We start from the raw sequence: 5,749 nt of genomic DNA on the forward strand, positions 1-5,749 counted from the left end.
GATAAGGTCTTTGCATGAGAAGCCACCCCCAGCCGTGGGCAGCTCGGATCACGTGTGCTCCTTTCGGGTATACGGAAGCTCTGGGCTGCAAACCAGTGACCTTCCCATATGGGTCTAGTTGCCACCTCTGTGCCGCTGTCTAGTCCCAGAATTTTTTTTTTTTTAATTAAAATAACTATGTGTGTGCTCAGAATCCCAAGAGGAGAATGGAGGAGAAGATATTGCTGCATGGCCATCCCCCGTGGGAGCTGATTTCTCACTTTCCCTCTCACCATCTCTCTCTGGCAAGCACACAGCCTCTATGACAGAAATCTTAAAACAAAAACTATTTACATAAATAGGTAGTAATAGATTGGTAAATAGTTATATAATTACACCTTTCCATGAAATTCACCCAAAATGGGAGTCATTCTTTTGAATTTAAAACACTTTTCTCCAGATTAGTACCTTTGATTATTGCTTCATTTATCTGCTGTGCAAACACCTACTACATTCAAATAGAGTCTCCAAGATTTTGACCATGGCATAATTTTTATTTTATCTTCATTGCATGTTCAACTTTGCTCTCTCTCTCTCTCTCTTTTTTTAAGCTTATTTTTATTTTTGAGAGATTTTTTTGTATAGGGCATGTGTGATTACCAGAGAGACAAAGAGAAAGTGAGAAATCCCCACCAAGGTAATCCCTTCTCCTCCATTCTCCTTTAGGGATTTTGCCAGGCACACAAATGCACCTGCGGCGAATTTTAAGCCACTGGGTCTAGGACTGGATCTGCAGTTGACTTTGTGAGACTCCAGTTACCTAACTGTTATGCCATCTGCTAGTCCTGCCCTCTTATATTGTAAAGGTATATTTCAAGTGTGTCTATAAATTTCTAATTGAATTTTCCATTACCTAAGGAATTCTCCATGAAGAATCCACATTTAATGTACTTAATAATACAGAAGACTATTAAATTATGGTGATTGTGCAGGAACTAAATTCCTTACACAAGGATAATTGTTATGTCTTCAATACTGAAGTGAGGTTTTTTTTTTTTTAATAGATTTTTTTTCCGATAGGGCACATATGCTCACTGGAGAAACAGAGATAGAAAGCGAGAGATTAGCCCCAGGAGGAATGGTCATGCCTCCATCCCTTCTCCTCCATTCTCTTCTCAGGATTTTGGGCATGCATGCATGTATGTCCATCATGAGTTTTAAGCCACTGGACCTGGGACTCAAACCATAGTGAACTAAGTGGGAGTCCAATCACATAGCTCTGCTGGTCTCAATGGGTTTTATGATATAGAACTGGTAAAGGAATGGAAATACTAGTTTATGTCTATCTCTGTAATGGAATAAAAGTTTGTGTCCTCTCAAACTTCTGTGTTGAATTCCTACCCTCTATGTGATGTATTAAGAGGTCTGGCCTTTGGGAAGGCAATTAGTTCACGGGAATGGAGACCTCATGGATGGGATTAGTGCCCTTATATGGAGATAAGAAAACCAGAGACTTCTTTTTAAGTTATTTGAGGATATAAACCAGGAAGAGAGTCCACACAGACACAGGATATGCAAACCCCTTAACCTTCAATTTTGCAGCCTCTGGAACTGTGAGAATTAAATACTGGTTTTTGAGTCAACCACTCAGGTATTCTGTTGCAGCAGCTTAGACTAAGACAATCTCCTTTGCTTGATGCGAAATGTCCTTGATCATGATATTTAACATTTCCTTGCCTATTTGTTCCTCTCTCAAATGGGAATTAATTCCTCACTTTTCAGTAAAGAACCATTAAAAGAATATAAGAAAGAATAGATTAGGAAAAGTGAGAAATATTAACTTTACACTGGAAACACCTGTTAAGCACTATCTTATCCATGGGATGAAAGTTAATATACCAGGGTTACATGGCTATTGTGTGCCCAGGTAAGATAGGATATCATCTTCATTGCATCTTTTCAAAAATCCCTATGAAAACGATAAAAACCTGGATCAGAAACTCTGCAGCATACTTGGCCTGAGCTCCTTCAGACTTAAGAACTTGACAGATGAGGAAACACTTGGAAACTGTCACAGACGGGGAAGCGGAGGGGCCGTGACAGCTGGGTGCAATGTGGCGACCTGGATTGGTTCCTAGAGCATTAGTAAGACTTGAGCGGAAAAACTGGGCAAGATCAAAATATAAACTGGAATGTACTTGATAGTAATGTGTGAACATGTTTCTTAGTTTGACCGTGGCAGCGTAAGATAGTAACCTTGTGGGACGAGGAATGTATGAAAACTACCTGTATTATAGTCTTTGGACCTTTTCTATAGCTCAAGATTTATTCTAAGTAAAAAAAAAATAAAAATAAAAAAAAAATGTGTGTGTGTGTGTGTGTTGTGTAATTAAATCATTTGAGGCCAGCAGGTGGTATGGTGATTAAGATGTTAGAGTCCCACATGGCCAACTGTGGTTCGAACCCAGACCTGGCAGCTTGAAAATCGCATGTGTGCAAGCATGCCCTTGGGACTGCAGCATGGCCATTCCCCCAGAGGGTGATTTAACTAGACTCAAACATATCTTTATTAATCAAAATGGGAACCATTATAATCAACATATTTTTGCCAATGAGAAATAAGTTTTTTTTAATTTCCTGTGCTATAAAAATTTGTGCCTCAGCATTGCACAAACCCTTGGAAAGAATAATCTGCAAACTGCTGGTAGTATATAGAAATGTTTTCCCTGCAAAAGTTGTTGAGATGCTTGAAGAAGTAGTTGTTGGTGAGAGGTCAAGTGAATATGATCAATGAGATAACACTTTGTAGTCCGGTTCATTCAACTTTTGAGACATTGGTTCATGCTGTTGGGCATTGTCCAGAAGAATTGGGCCTTTTCTGCTGACCAATGGCAGTCACAGGTGTTGAAGTTTTTGATGCATCTCATCGATTTGCTGATCGTATTCCTCAGATGTAATTGTTTTTCCAGGATTCAGAAAGCCGTAGTGGATCATATCCCACCAAATAGGAACCATGGCTTTTCTTTGGTGTAAGTTTGGCTTTGGAAAGTGCTTTGGAGCTTCTTGGCTCAATCACTAAGCTGGTTATTACCAATTGGTTTATAAAGTCCACTTTTCATCAGACATCACAATCTGCAAAATGCTTCATTGTTGTGTAGAATAAAAGAAGACAACACTTGAAGATGACTTTTTGATTTTTAGTCAACTCGTGTGGTACCCACTTATCCAGCTTCTTCACCTTTCCAATTTTCTTCTTGTGCCAAATGACCATGGGGTGGTCGACACTGAGTTTTTCATCAACTTCTCGTGGTGTTGGAAGAGGGTGAGCTTTGATGATTGCTCTTCGTTGAACATGGTCAGTTTCCAATGGCCAGTCACTACGCTCCTGATCTTCAAGGTTCTTGTCTCCTTTGCAAAACTTCTTGAATCCCCACTGCACTAGACATTGGTTAGCAGTTCCTGGGCCAACGTGTTGGTGTTGCAAGTGGTCTCCTTGGCTTTACGGTCCATTTTGAACTCGAATAAGAAAGTCACTCAAGTTTGCCTTTCGTCAACATCATTTCCACAGTCTAAAATACATATGAAATAGATAGCAAGTAATAAGTCATTATCAAAAGCACATCAAGTGAGAAATGCACATTAAAATGACGTGTAACATAACCGCATTTATTCAACAATGTATCCAATATCAAATGGCAAATTTCAACAATGTGAATTTACAATTAATTTTGTACCAAACTAACTTTTTAAAAAGCCTTAAATGTCAATGACAATGCTAGGCAAAGGTACTGTATGAAAGTTTTTTGTTGTTGTTTTACTGAAATAGTATATCATGTAGCGATACAACATAATCATTTAAAGAAAAATAAAAGATTTTAAATGTCTAAATGGCTTCCTTTTATCTTTGTTTTTTTGTTTTTGCTGTAAGGCTATTGCACTTATCCAAGAGTGACAGGCAGAGACAGGGAAAAAGTGAGAAATGCAGCAATTCTTTCTTCTCTATTCTCTCAAAATTTTAGGCACATACGCACATGCACTGGCATGATTTTCAAGCCAGCAGAACCAGGAATTTAAACAGAGAGCCGGCCATGTACGATCCTGCCACCTTAACCTCCCCACCACCTGCTGGTCCACGTTTACCTGATTGTAAAAGATAGTTCTTAATCATACAATGTTAGTCAGTAGTTATTTGTTTTCAGCTCTAGGCCTAATCACTTTCAAACTTGAAATTCCTTATTCATTCCTTTTGCTTATTCTCATTCATATTGCTTTTAATTTTTCTTCTCCCCTCTTAGTATTCCTCATAACTGTGCTGAACATTACATCATATATTATGCCTTGAATTTAACAAATAATTACTAATATCAGAAGTCTTCAAAAAGTATATGGAAAATAATATGAAGAAAACTAGGCATGGATTTTAAAATGTTTTGCACCAAAATAAACTTGTACTTTAATTGCATTTTCTCCCACAAGCCTTTCAAAGTCCCATAATATAATTGGAGGCCTAGAATAATGCTATCGTTCTTCAAAGAGAATTTTATTGGCTGCATGAAATTCCTTTTTTATTAGTGGTACAAGCAGTCAGACCCAGGATTGAGATTTCCTTCTGGCCAATCTGAAAGATTGAAAACCAGGACTGTTATCTTCTTGTTTGTGATGCTCTGAGAGAGTGGAATTTTGGTGTCAAAGACTAATGTGAAGGGAAACCTTCCTGGGTACCACACTTCAGTTCCTAAAACTGGTTTTTATCTTGCTAAACCCAGGAGGCCTGTTGAAATTACAGTGCAACCCTTCATCCTCTATAGCCATGGCCAGATTTGTAACCATCCCAAGACAAAGGCAGCCCTAAGTACTTTCCTTTGGCTTCCCTGAACCCCACTGAATTCTGGCCCAATATTTCCACTTAAAGTTCCAAATTATCACTAAATTCTAGTTTCATGTGCATAAGATGTTTCTTTATTAAAACTGAAAAGAGGAGAAAGATGTGTTCAAACCACTAGGGGGCCAAGAGAAACTTTTTAATTTATTTCTTTAATTTTAATATACATTTAATCACTATACATCACTTTGCTTGTGAGTTGAACCTATCCAACATGAATACACTTCACACCACTCTAGTTGAGGATGCAGAGCACATTATCATCATCAGATAATAATCCATTTCTGTGTTCCATAAATGTCTCGCCTCTCTATTTTCCTCCTTGATGTCTTTCCTTACACTCTCCCCCTTCTCCCACCCTCTTCCTACATTGCCTCCAGAACCTATAGCCATTTTTAATGTTTCTATGTCCCCTAATCTCTCAGTTTCCACCACAAAGTGTGGACAGTCAGTTTATGTTAAGTGGAGATATACAATGTCTCTCTTTCATAGAAATTCTGTTTGCTTCACTCAGCAGTAAATTTTCCATATTTGTCCATTTTCGAGCAAATGTCAGGGTCTTATGTTATGGCTGAGTGGTATTCCATAGAGCAGATCTGGCACACTTTTTAAATCGATTCATCTATTCATGGACATTTGGGTTGCGCCCATGTCTTAGCAATTGTGAATAATGCTGCAACAAACATAGATGTGCAAGCACTCTTCTGACTGAGTGTTCTCCTATCTTTTGTGTAGATACCCAGGAGTGAATATGTTAGTTCTTTTTGTAGATCTTTGAGGAACCTCCATATTGTTCTCCAGAGTGGCTAGATCAATTTACATTCCCACCAGCACTGTAGGAGGGTTCCTCTTTCACCAAATCCCCTCCAGCATTTATTATTTATTTAT

The 5,749-nt window shown here is 38.4% G+C and overlaps 1 pseudogene; it reads right to left on the reverse strand.

Annotated features, from left to right (window-relative positions):
- Nucleotides 1–2,548: 2,548 nt before the first annotated feature.
- Nucleotides 2,549–3,813, reverse strand: LOC106734803 (histone-lysine N-methyltransferase SETMAR-like; annotated as a pseudogene).
- Nucleotides 3,814–5,749: the final 1,936 nt, after the last annotated feature.

The sequence above is a fragment of the Tupaia chinensis genome, unplaced genomic scaffold, assembly GCF_000334495.1.
Source record: "Tupaia chinensis unplaced genomic scaffold, TupChi_1.0 Scaffold000223_1, whole genome shotgun sequence".
Classification (NCBI taxonomy): Eukaryota; Metazoa; Chordata; class Mammalia; order Scandentia; family Tupaiidae; genus Tupaia; species Tupaia belangeri.